General features: G+C 35.0%; 1 long non-coding RNA gene across 1 annotated transcript; it reads right to left on the bottom strand.

Moving 5' to 3' along the window:
* Window positions 1–11,997: 11,997 nt before the first annotated feature.
* Window positions 11,998–12,556, bottom strand: LOC130218622 (uncharacterized). Its single transcript, XR_008835968.1, has 2 exons — window positions 12,440–12,556; window positions 11,998–12,347 (listed from the first exon to the last, which is right to left on the bottom strand). It is a non-coding gene; the product is annotated as an uncharacterized LOC130218622 (long non-coding RNA).
* Between the last annotated feature and the right edge of the window lie 1,885 nt (window positions 12,557–14,441).

The following is a 14,441-nucleotide window of genomic DNA, read 5'->3' as shown; positions in this document are numbered from 1 at the left end:
TCTTTTTTATATAAATCTGTTTTTAATGTATCATGACAGTATATGATTTTATTATTTATTTATTAATTCATTCATTTATTTGTTTATTCATTTATTTATTCATTCATTTTTATTTATTTATTTTTTGTTTTGTGTAATTGATCATAATCACGTTATTAAGCCTACTTTGCTGTATTTCAGTTTAAACATTAAAAACTGAACTTGCATTTCCTCTGCATAATACAGATAATAATATAATTATTATTGTGTATAGCGTTGCAGTCTGCAGTCCTCAGATGCACGGCTGATAATATTGATGGTGTTTGTTCCAGATGTGCAGTGCAGATAATGACTCTCAGAGGTAATTGACAAACAGATCGATGACCTTGAATCTGTTTGTCTGCAGCTGACAAGAATAGAGTCGCCTCTTCAGAAAGCGGCGGCTGCATTCTGGACGACCACCACAGGATAGCAGTGTCGGCTCAGTTTTGCCTCTGTCTCAGCTCTGTCTTGTTCTCCCAACCCCCCTCTCTCTCCTCCTCCTCCTGATAGATACATTATTAAAACACAGCCTCTTTCTTTAAATATTCATGAGGCTGTTACACTTCTTTCAGGTGCTCACATTACCTGTGCTTTCTGAGCCGTACACTAGAGGGCTAAGCAGACCGTGTGGATTTAAATCTCACATTTCAAGGTCAGAAGTGTCTTTTACTGATATGGCAAACTTGTAACAGTTATCTGCGTGACAGAAAAGAAATAGATACGCTTGTTTTTAAAGGAGGTTTATAATAAAAATCTGATGACTTCTGTGTTTGTGCTATAATCAGAAACTCACCCAGAAAAGGTAAAAAAGGACAACGCAGTAAATTTGGTTTTTGGTAAGAATGTTGTCTGCAAGCATGTTAAAAAATGAACAGTTCTGATTTTACTCCTTTATTTAAGTAGAATTAAGTAGGGTTGTATTATATATTACTGCCACTGAATCTGCATGTTTGTCCACCTTACCATTTGTGTTTAAAAGATAGTTCATCCAAAACAAAAATTCTGTCATTATTTACTCACCCTTTGCTTGTTTTAAACCTTGGATTTGAAACAAGAACAAAATTAGTTTCTTTTTTCCGTCAAACACAAGGAATGTTGAAAAATATAGCCATTGACCTGCATGGTATTTATTTTTCCCTACAATGGAAGTTGGTGGTTACAGGTTTTCAAAATATTTTATTTTGTGTTCCGTCGAAGAAAGAAACTCATTGGAAGCACTTGAGGGTAAATAAATACTGAAAACATATAATTTTTTGGGTGAACTTTCCCTTTAACTCACTGTAGCAGCTAGAAATTTACAGAAGCTATGTTTCGATCCAAAGATGCGAATTAAATTTATGCGCATAACTGAAATATTGCATAAAAGACATGCACGTTTCCATGCAAGTAGTCAAAAAGAACAAAATCGTGGGCGCCAGTTAACCTGATTAATATCAAAAGTATAAACTGTAAAAACTATCAAAGTATATCAAAGTAAAAACTGAATTTGCTGCGGTAGGAGAAGCTGCATAATTTTTTTTCTTTATTTAATAAATAACTTGCGCCTCAGAAGATAGTATGCCGACACATGTGGTGGCGTTTGAAGGTGTCAGACGCAGAGCACAGATGCTCTTGACAATTCTGGAGGTAATTAATAATATAATAACACTAATACTGGCATTTTAGAATGACAAAAACAACATTTCAGATGTTTAACAGTGTGCTCAGCCTGATGGTTTGTCTGTTTACAACAGGGGTGTCCAAACTCAGTCCTGGAGGGCCAGTGTCCTGCGAAGTTTAGTTCCAACCCCAATTAAACACCTGAACCAGCGTATCAAGTTCTTTCTAGGTATAATAGAAACTTCCAGGCAGGTGTGTTGAAGGAAGTTGGAACTAAACAGGACACCAGCCCTCCAGGACTGAGTTTGGACACCCCTGATTTACACCCATTTGTATCATCACATGATCTCTTATAACAAAATCTCATGAGTTTTTTTTAATGCACATACCGGAATTTGTTCGGTGAAAGTGTTTCCATCATAGTTAAATTTTTCTTATTGAATAAAAAGTTGATCCTATTAGTTATGCGCATATGTTTATTATGCTTATTTTCAAATGTATGCGCATCTTGGTATTTCCATCAACTGATTTTATGTGCATATCCAAAATGCGCATAAAAATAGGTGAATGGAAATGTAACTGTCTGTCCAAATTTATTTATTTTTTTAACAAATCTTGAACCAATGAACACAAGCATCTGTTTGGACTCCTGACATTCAAGCCACTGCAAACTTTGTGTGTTAATTCAGTTTTAGAAGGCAATGTGCTGATGAATGTCAGTAAAGTGCTATATAACTGTGCAAAATTTTATTTTTATTCTTACCATTTTTATGTTTGTTTTTATTTCTCTTATAATTGTTTCTTTTATTCCTGTTTATGTAAAGCACTTTGAATTGCCACTGTGTATGAAATGTGCTATATAAATAAACTTGCCTTGCCTTGCCTTGCCAAAATATATTTTACACTGAACTGATTGAACAAGACGGTCAGTTCAACGCTGTTTCTAAAGGATGGGTCAATAACAGTGCTTCACACTCTGTGTAGCTAAAGTTACTATTGTCCCTGAATGTATTCACTGACACCAGCGCTGTCAATACGTTAATCCCAAAAACTTTTCACCAGCACCCTAATTCATAATCGGAAGTTTATTCTTTCATAAAGCTCTGGCAAAAATAGATCAAGAAATTGATTCTGAATCGTTTCTGAGCTTAGTTTTTAACAACATATGGTACTTACAAACAGCCTACTCTGCTTGCGTCCAATTCCGTATGAATACTGCTTAAATCTAAAAGAATCTTTTATAAAGTTTGGAAATGTTTAGGCAAATTACAATAAGGTTCATAGGGATATATTTATAACAATCTTGTGACAAAAACTAGTGTTAAAAACTAGCCTGTAAAAAAAATCCGTAAAATTTATCGTGGTAAAACTGGTTGCTGTAATTTTACAGTTAAAAATACAGTAGGAACACAAAAGAAATGTCAATTTTACACTGAAATATTGTATTTTATAAATGTTTTAGTCATACACAAAGTATTTAAGTAATAACATCTACACAATGTAGCTTGGTTACACAGACAAAAAAACAACAACCATAAGCATGTGGTGATTAGACAGTCCTGACTACGTGGCAACATGACATGTGAAAATAGTTCTTTTTTTATTGTTAAAATGAGTTTTTGTCCTAACCATAGGCGACGCCAAAATTCCTATTTTAGAGACAGTTTCTTATTCTGCAACGTTGCAGCAAAACACCAGCATAAACTCCAAAGACAATTAAAATTGTGCTGTGTTTACTGTTAAATGCTACCAATGTTAGTTTTAATGCCGTTTTACATGACATTTATTGCTAAACTATTGAAAGCAGCAGCAGATCGTTTATCTCAAATCTTGAAAAAATAAATAAATAATAGCAAACTGTTTGAAAGTCAGCGATCAGTCATTGATATCAGTACTAATATGTATCACTTAGATTATAACTCTGACCATTTCATTGGGAGTGCAATGGCTAATATTTTACATGAATTGCTATAGTATTTAAATTTTTCTGTTGCGTTGCATCATGTTTGGTGTGCAGACAGCCAAATTGCTTGTCTCTGGAATCTTGTCTGGAATTTTACAAGTTGATAGACATAGTGATATAATGACAAACAACTTTTCCCACAAGCAGAGAAACACAAATATATCGAAGGTGCTCAGTCACAACTACTAAACATAGGACACATAAAATTAAAGTAATGCAATTAACATTAGGAACATTAGATGTAACATAAAACTCTAATGTACATAACTCATGTGAACAAAAAAATTAAAATAAAAAGAACCATGTAATGTCAACAGAAAAGCATAAAAAGTGTCATACAGGGAGTTGTGGGAAAGTCATTTTTATGATTATTCACCTTATATATAGTTGTAAGGAAACTTACCGTTAACCTGATTTTTACAGTAGCATTGAGAGTCAAACATCTTTAGCATGCAGATAGCAAGCATCCATTTGGTAATAATACAGTGCTATCTGAGGTTTTTGGCTGAGTTTAATAGATGAGTGTGTTCAGATGTTTAAAAACGCTTATCAGCTCTGCACTCAAAGGCCTCTTAGAAGACACAAGCAGCGGTGAAACCCTTCAGATAAGAGCATGAGCCAGAGATTACTGTGCTTTAACCACGAGGAGGAGGAGTGGAGAGTTTGAGGTCATAACAACAACATGTCTTTATAAAGCTACTGATTTCTACTCGCAGAGGAAGCCACTTTATTGTAAAACTCAAGCAAAGCTGTTTTCATCACTACTTTTAAAGAGTTAGTAACAAATGTTATATTATGTGTCCAGTATAATGCTAAGCTATTATATAACAGAATTTGTCATTTTTAATTTATTTTATTTCATATATAATTATTTATTTGTTTATTTAGGGTTAGATATAATTTAAACAGATATAATTTGTAAATATAATCGATTTTTCTATACCTATTTGCAGTTTTGTTTTATAGTAAGGGAAAATAATTTATTTATCCACTAAACCAGGGGTCACCAATCTCGTTCCTGAAGGTCCGATGCCCTGCAGGGTTTAGCTCCAACTTGCTTCAACACACCTGCCTGGGTGTTTCAAGTATACCTAGTAAGACCTTGATTAGCGTGTCCAGGTGTGTTTGATTAGGGTTGGAGCTAAAGTCTGCAGGACACCGGACCTCCAGGAACAAGTTTGGTGACCCCTGCACTAAACAAATGGGAAACAATTATATATAAATGAATGAATGCAAAATAAGAAAAAATAAGAAATAAAAAATGCAATATGCTTATTTTGCCATGTTTATATTTGCATTTTCTATTAACCATAAATAAATTCTAAATTCAATTGAATGTAAGCTTTAAGTAAAGGTTATCGGTATGCTCCGATCAGGATTTTTGCAGCTGATACAAAGTACCGATTCCTTGTCATGGTGTTTGGCTGATACGGAGTACCAGTTCTGATGCTTCAAGCTTTAAAATTTATAAAACACACTTTCCCTCTAAGTATAATACTTAAGTGGAGATCTCTCCTTACCCAAGATAATAAATTAAGGATGCTGCAAATAATCCCTTAAACACGTCTCTTATAACCATTATAAATAAGTATTTATTATAAGTATATTATAAGTAACTATAATTATAAGACTAACAATGCAATTTGGAAACATTGCAAATGAAAAAAAAAATTCAACATGTCTCAATCAGGAAAAGTTAGGAGCGCATATATTTAATGCATAAGAAGTTGAAATGCAAACCTATAAATTCATTTCTTATAAATCCTACTTTATTAAAAGGTAGGTCTATAAAGTACTTTAATGAGTAAATTACAAGAAGTTATATTATTAATTAGTCATGTTAAATGATTATTTGTAAGTGTATCTAATATTTTCAGCCAGGTTTTAGTGAACTTGCAATATTGTCAAAAACACAGAACTTTCAGTTCTTAAATGTAAAAAGGCCTAAATACGTGCAAGGTCATTCGAATATTTTGCTCATCTCCAACTAACACAAACACTTGCAATTGGTTCATTTCGGCCAGATCAGCCAGTACCGATCGAGTCATTAAGAGTGCTTTCACACTTGGTTCAATTGCCTGGACCAAACCCAAGTTCGATTGCTCCCCCCTCCCCCCTCTTGGCACCATCTCGGCGGGTTTGTGTTCACACCGTCTTTTTTTCTTCTAAACCCCGGTACACTTGCATCATTAAGCTGCTGTTTTGTGTACAGCTGTTGCTAGGTTACAGCCACAAAAGCAAAGCGCCAAAATGGAGACGTCCGCATATTACAGTCATTCCGCTTTTACTCAATCTTTTGCTTTCGTTACCTAACCAAAATACAGAAAGCCGCTTGCATCTGTCTGCAGAAGTCGTTTTTGGTGGAGACAAGCAGACATTATCACTGTTTGCACTGCGTCAGTCCCGCTTGTGACCAATGTAGGTGATACACAGACATAAACACACGAATGAACGTAAAGAAACTAAAGTTTGTTGTACGGTTGGCGGTTCACTTCTGTTATTTGGTACGATTGCATTCATTTCAGAAGTGAACCGTACTAGAGTTCACACAAACCGTACATCAGACCACCTCTTTCAGGCGGAATCAGGTACGGTTCACAGGTGCGCACCTGAGGTCAGAAGACAGCATTCACACTAGTTAAATGTATCGTACTCTGACGTCAAATGAACCCAGGTGTGAACAAAAATGCTAGTGTGAAAGCACCCAAAATGTGATTATCGGCCAATACCAATCTCTGGCCGATCGATCAGAGCATCCCTAGTTAAGTTTTAATAAATATTATTTTATACTGTTCTATATTATGTTGTGATGACGTTAGCATTTAATATAGTTTTTATATTTATTTTTTTTTCTTATGTATTTAAATTTGTATTTAAAAAATTTATCAGATCATAACTTTATGATTACTGGCTTGTTGATAAGATATTGTACAGTCAGTTGTACAATTGTATCATCTGTTATTTATATGTAGTATCATTTTTTTTAAATAATTAGATTTTTTTTTTTGTGAGCAGAACGAGAATTGTGTTGAATATTGACCTTTTTTTTATTATTATTATTCATGGTTTCAGCTTTCAATATTAGAAGTATTTTTTTATTTGAAGCACTTTCACAGATTTTCCACCACAGTCTGTGAACAGTTACTGAGACTTCTTTTTGTTAATGGCTGATTAAGAACAATCATGCAGCGTTACATGCAGCATTACCAATACCTTCCAAAAGTGCACTTTAAGAAACTCTCTCTCTTTCTGTCTCCTCGGTTTTCCTCTGGTTTTGCTGGTTCTGTTTTGCCGTCAGCAGCAGTGAGTTCAGTGTTGTGTCTTGAGCTCAGACTGGCAGGGAAATCAGACATGACTCAAACACAACTGTAGGTAAATGAGCGTCGGCAGAGAAGCATCAGATCCGTCCAGTCAGTTGTGGATCTGCCAGCTCACATAAACAGAAATCACGCTTGCTCTTGGCATTAATTGCCTATCATACACACGTTCACCGGCTAGAATACATTGTGTCATCATAAATACTTCAGCAGTGTTTTATAAGGCCTGACTCAGGACTCGCCACCAGCGCAGATCGATAAATGTCAGCGTTATACGGAAAACAGTATTTGCATAATGTAAAACTTGTGAGACAGGAGCATTAAGACAGGAAAGGCTGTAGTGAAATTGGCCCGAGTGCAAACCACTGGAGGAATGGCCACAATAACATTTGTCATCCGCCATCTCAAACACACACACACACGCACACCCTCCCTCATGATTTACCTCGGTGTCTGAGGCCACACCATAATGCCACATTGTTCTGCCATTAACTCCTCAACAGCCTCTAAACTTAATTTCCCTGATTTGTGTCAAAGCGCCAACAAGCTTCACCATCGATTCAAGTGTCACCAGAGGCTTCTTACTGTGTGTGTGTGTGTGTGTGTTCCTGGTTGAGTAAATATTCAAGATAGCTTCACTTTTTGGTGCCATCTAGAGCTATTTCATACAGCTTTGCATGGAGCTTTTATCATTAATCAACTTGCGCCTTAAATGTTTACACCACAAAATTACGCTTTTAAAATAAAAACGTTAAGGCAGAAAAGTAATTAAGAGAAATTAGTGCAAGATAAGGTTTAATATTAGTGATGTCAATATATTAGTACCATATATATATATATATATATATATATATATATATATATATATATATATATATATATATATATATATATATATATATAATATGTGTGTGTGTATATATGTGTATATATATATGGCACTAATATAATATAAATTTTTTATTTATTTATTTATTTTAGAGTGTAGCTGCATCCCAACTGGCATGTTATGCACTTATACACTATTTAGTGTATGGGTTTAGTGCTGTCACAAATGGAACCGTAACATTTTTTAATAAATAGAAATTCAAACTGTTTCTATGTGAAGATGTTCAATGAAGTGTATTATATGAAATGTACACTAATATTTAAACTTGCCTAAACGACGAATCAGGTCAATTTTTACGTTTTTGAGTAACTATTAATGTGGCGTGTGAAAGGAAAAACCTGAAGGGGAGAAAGCGGGAGAGAGAGAGAGAGAAGTTCTAATCACACAAAATCTGCAGAAACTTAAGGCTGGTCCGATCCCCTCACCCAGAGATTCATTTGTATATATTGATTGCTGATTGGCTCCTGTACTAGAAGGTGGGGCTTCATTCGCCATCTTGACCATTACACTTTTCCCCATTCAAAACTATGCGCACATCTTGTGTATTCTATAGTCTTTGTCCAACCTCAGCTCCAAATTGCACCACCCCTTCTCCTACTTGAGCAAAGCTACGACTTTTAGTTTGTCAACATTCCACACTTTCTTTTACCGGTTGAATAAATACATCATCAGGGTATTTAAAGTGCACTTGTTCTTTTGGAATAGAATAAAATATTTCGTTGTGGATGCACTACTTTTTATTTTTAAAAAATGGCATAGAATAGTGCATATGCGATTTGTACCATTGTTATCGTATGTTTATGTAGTAGCAAATATAATTATGATAAATAGTAATAAAAAATGCTGCATGCAATTCCTAATTTTCCACTTGTTTTTCATTAGATTTATGCTTTTTAAATGACCTTTAATGGTGATTTAGTAAAATATAAGTAAAACAAACAAACTAACAAATAATAGTATTATTTGTGAGCTATACTTAAATGAGCTTAGAGCATTGGTTAATTCAGTGACATTAAAATGTTTGCACCTTGATAAATTCTTTTAATTTTTTTAATGTGGCCACATAAAGCACATTTCTAGCACACTTTGTGCAGTATGGTGCTTCTGGAAGAGTTTGAATCCAGCACATTTCCTGTTACTGTTCACCCTTTATTCTGCTTATTTCCTGTCGTCTTTTATAATTTACAATAAACAGGAAAAGATCCTGCTGTTCAGAGTCACTGCTAAGAGATATTTTATGTGCACTATATATACATACATACATAAATATACTTATTATTACTAATATATGAAATATATATGCTGTTGTTACATATAAATATATACAAACATACATACACACACACACATTTGGTAGAAACTATAAAATACATCTCTAAATTATATGGTGTGCTACCATATTTCATCAGTTTATAATGGCAATACATACTAATACTACACTAAAACCTACACGTTGTTACACACACAAAAACACAGCCATAAGCATGTTGTGATAAGAAAGTCCTGTGATCCAGTGCTCATAACAAACAGCTTTTTCACAAACAGAGAAACATGCTAATATATAGAACGCTCTCAGTGTCATTTACGCTACTACTAAACACCACTACTGCAACACGCACAACACTATAATAAAGGCAGTAAACCTTATGAAAATTAGATGTACCATAGAGCTCTAATGTAAAAAGTACTGTAATGTCAACAGAAAAGCAGTAAAGTGTCATACGGGTAATTCTGGGAATAGTCAATTTTATTTATCTTATAAACAAGAAACTGTAATGAGGATACGGAGTTGTACTGTAGCATTTAAAAAATGCAGTTAAAATCACAGCAATTTTTTGCAGTGTATTTGCATTTTAGCTTGTTAAGTTGTATATGAAATCATGTTTCCCAGCCTAGATCCAAGCCTCATTTGACTTGGGAAAACCCGTAGCCTTTAATGACCACTGTTAGTCATCACATTAAAGTGAATCTTTTACAAAATCATGCCATTCACTACAGTTTCTTGACTTGCTGAAAATGTTTTATAGAACACGAATCACTGAAGGTCTGAAATTATGTATGGAAATTAACATTACAGTCATTAGTTTCGATAGTATTACAGCACATGTATATTAGTACCATTTGCTTTTGGCATCTGATTGAGGGATTGGACTGGTACTTAAAGGACATAAGCAGATATCGAGACCAAACACAACATGTCCAACATGATGGAGATCAGAGAAGCCTGAGATCATGGAGCAAATGGAAGACTCCTTGATGTGTCTATTGAAGGAGAGGCATGTGTGCTAGTAGATACAGAGCAGTGTGACCTGACTAACCTCTGACCTTCGGGCTTTACTTGTGACCTCAGCTGAACTATGGTTTCTGACTTTAAGAGGGTTTGAATGGAGAACCGGTTTCTACAGTGTGATTATCTGTGCTCTCAGACTGATAATATCTGCCACTCTTTTTATTAAGCAAACCCAGTTATTTCTCATGCAAGCATATATTTCTTGCATTGTTGATTTATTATGCTGTTGGTATATTACCCTGAGCTACAGAATCAGACAACTACAATGTAAACACTGATAAAAATGGCTTCAAACGTTTATATTTTAGTTTGAGCTATAAGTAATTTTACACAAAAATTCCAAAAATCACATAACTTTGCATCCAATCATATTTGAACCTGAATTGTTGAATATACATGCATAAATTAACTTATTATTACTAATATATGAAATATTTATGCTCTTGTTGCTGGTTAAGATTATTATAAACTGTAAAACCAGATAAGTTAACTCAAACCGTTAACTCAAACCCTGCATATATTGACTCATATTCACTCATACTATTTGAGTTGAAATCATCAAACATTAGTATTAGTAACTTAAACATTTTAAGTTCAGTTTTGAGATCTGTATGAGATGAGTTAACTTAAACTAATTGAGTCCAAACAACTGTATAGCTACTCAAAGAGTTTGAGGAAATCGATTGCAGCAAATGGTTTAAGTTGGCTGAACTCACATGAATAAAAGTTAGGTCCGAGCGCCAAAAACTGAGCTTTTAGAAAACATTGAAGAGACCGTTTTCTTTTTAAAATGCTGCGGCTCCGTGTTAGTGTGGATGGGGAAACGGAGATATCTGAAAACAGAGATGGGGCTGCAGACATGCGCCTGTCTGATTGGGGCTTTTTCTCAATATTAAGTAGCCTAAACAAAGTTCAGTCTTGCATCCTCGTGAGTTCAGTCTTTGCAAGTTTGATATGTAAAACTCCAGAGGACACATCGAGTAAATCTTCAAAGAGAACAGTGTACTTTATAACCTCATTCGCATCACCCTGGCTATTTTGTTTCACTGTCTTAACAATAAAATGAAAACATGATATAAGGAACTGTCTATTTTCATTTTGATATTAATTTAACAGACTCCAAAAATGTTGAGGCGTCGTGTAGCTACATATTTATATGACCGTCATCTTCACTGTATGCATATTTATAACAAAATGGAGCCTATAACATTACTGCCTCCTTTGATTTCCATTGAAAGTACGAAACATACCCTCTCTTTTGATAAATATCAGTTTTAATAATCAATAATGGCCTTTATAAAAGTATTATGCACAATAAGTTTATACATTTTTGGGAATCAATGCAAGCAATCAGTCAAATATGCAGAATCGGTGTACGTGGTTACATATATTAACATATTAACTTATCTTTGCGCTCAGCCAAAACATGTTACCTGAGAACAAGTAATAGATTCAAAAGACAAAAGTCGGGGAATATGTTGTTATATATATAGACAACAAGATGAATTTAATATCACGTTTAATGAATATGGTGGGATTAGATGATGAGAAAAGTCAGATTAGAACAGTCTGACGTGCACAGCTCTCATCGCTGCAGTGCATGCCAGAGTGTGTTTGTGGTCACGTGATATGCTTTTTCAGCGGTATAGTGTGGACGGAGAATTATTCAGAAACGCTAGATGCAACTCCAATGAGGACGCGAATCGTTTTCATTCTAAAACGCTGTTTTAAAACTAAAACGTATTAGTGTAAATGGGGCCTAGTCAACTTAAATGATTTGATGCAGTCGGTTTCCTAAACCATTTGAGTAGCTTTACAGTTTGGATTTTATTTTTTCTATTACCTGAACATAAACATAAAGCTAAATCTAACACATTTAAACAAGCAATTACATAAAAAGTAGGTATTTCAAGACAAATTTATTTAAATAAAATATTTATTATAGTCAAGCATATCAAGTACAAAACAAGCTATCATGTATTAAACAACCGGCCTGTGGATGCAGACCAAATGTCATCAATCAATAAGGGTCAACATTAGCTTTTTCACTAATTTAAGGTGGTAAAAAATCAGTTTCTTGAAGTAGTTTATGTCAAGGACATAAAACAGCTTAAAAACCAGAGTTTGTGCACTGAACCAGGATTTTAAAGGCATCACCATGTCATCTTCACGAACATTTAAGTCATCTAGCTCGTTGATAGACAGCATTCCCTCTTCCTCCTTGACAGCAATGATGGCAAAAGCTTCTTTTTATGCCTGGTTATCCCGCTAAATGCATTAAAACAGTCTTTGTGAATATCTTTGCATATGCACAAAAACAAAACATACAATCATTTAAAAGACATTTGAAAGATATTCACCCAAAAATTCTGTCATCATTTACTCAGCTTTGACTTGTTCCAAACCAGTTTGAGTTTACATAACAACATATTCTGAAAAACAGACAGAAACCTGTAACCATAGACTTCCATATGTAACTTTAATAATCAGTATCTAAAAGTATTTCATGTTGAGTAGAAAAACTACTCAATTAAAATACTACTTTATAGATATAATATTTATGTAGCAACATAAATTAGCATTAGCATAACATAAAAAACAAGTGCCATGATAATAGGGGTTGTCACTGTATTTTTTTTAACAAAACAGCCCCAAAAATGTAAATTTTTTAGCCTTTTATTTTTCAAAGTGCAGAGGTAAATGCACAGTAACACAACGTTTTGATTAGCTTTAATAGTTATTACAGTAGGATTTAGTTGTAAATATGCAGTCAATATGAGTGAGTGTAAAATATACTCTGCATATGTGTGTGTGATCCAGAAGTCCTTATCAAATACACATTCATATTCGAGTTGGTGTTTAAAGATTGTTTCTTGTTGTGCACATCAGCAGAACTCACTCGTCTGATGATAAACTCGGTGTAAATCTGTTGTCAGTTCACCGCTTCATTCAGCTGCAAAATGAACGTGTAAATATGCTGGCTCACATCTCTCCTCTGTTACATCACGCCGGGACTTTGGGGCCGTGTTTGCGCGTCTGTGGGTGAGATTTATTCGGCTTGTACTCCAGCGCTTCATTATTGCAGAGCATCCGAGAGCGCAGGATCTCCAAACAATTTATGACAGACACCTTTATTGGCCCCTGTAAAATAAAAGCGAGGAGAAAAAAAAAAAAGATTAATCATCTCTCTCTCCATCTATCATCCGAGGCCCGGAACGCCCCATTAAAAAGGGCCGCAGTTTTACAACGTTTTAAACGGGCATATGTCTGGTCACCGTTGGCATTCAGCTGTGAGGGCAGCTTTAGGACCCTGAGCTCCAGCGCTGCTATCTAAATGAAAGGTTGGCCGTGTCGGCAGCTTTGCCCATCTGGATTTATACCGTTGCGCATTGTTTAATTGTGCCACTAAATAATGCCCATGTATTATTTAATAGGCTGTTATTGGGTTTTTAATTGGCAGGCCAGGAGGCACTTCAGTCTCAGAGAGTGCATTAAAAAACAGGGGAATCAGTCTGGTTATCTGTGTTAACTGGTGAGGTGGCTTTGTGTTGATGTGTCAGGTGTGTATGCAGCTCTGCGGGGGTTTCAATTTCCTGCGTAATGCGGCTATTTGTTTAGACTAGTTCCAGCGGTCGTAATGCTGCTGATATACTGTTTGTCTTGAAAAGCTTGGACTGGCTGTACAGCCCGATATGTAGTTTCATGCGGACGTGCTTTAAAATACTGCAAGATGAAAAATGAATGTTTTAAAGTGCATTTTAACTACCGTATGGCAACGCTACACAATTTTAATAAACTCTTATTTATTTAGAAGTGCATAAAATTAAGATGAACGTAGTTTGGATGCTGCTATGGGCAAAATTGGGCTTTAAAATGAATGTTTTCCTTTAGTGCTTGTGCTAAAATATGACACTGTAATTTAAGAATTAAGTGGTGGATCGGAAATTTTTTTGGGAGGTTCATTGAGACACATTGAATGTTTGGACTACAAGATTGAGGTCATGGACCACTTCAGTTTATTTATTTTGTGCTGTTATCTGAGGTCCAAAGTTATCAATATTTTTACATAAATCTTAATTTAGAAGTAATTTGGCTATTTTCACTGCTGTTTTTGAGCCCTCATCAGAATGCTCTGTTTGACTGGGTGTGGTGTATTGTAGAGACCCACTGTGGTGATTGGATGGCAGTTTGCACATTACCAGGGCTAAACATGCAGTTTAAGCGGAAGTGGGTGTCGGTCTTCTGCAGAGGCGGGGCTTATCCACCATGTTAAATCATGGTGTTTTGGCAGACTGCCTCAATGTCCCTTTAAGGCAAGTCATTTCACTTGATGGCCATCTTTAAAACGCCTCTTGGGCAGTA

This window comes from Danio aesculapii, chromosome 3 (genome assembly GCF_903798145.1).
Source record: "Danio aesculapii chromosome 3, fDanAes4.1, whole genome shotgun sequence".
Classification (NCBI taxonomy): domain Eukaryota; kingdom Metazoa; phylum Chordata; class Actinopteri; order Cypriniformes; family Danionidae; genus Danio; species Danio aesculapii.
The sequence above is the reverse complement of the archived record's forward strand: the minus strand, read 5'-3'. Positions and strand labels throughout refer to the sequence as shown.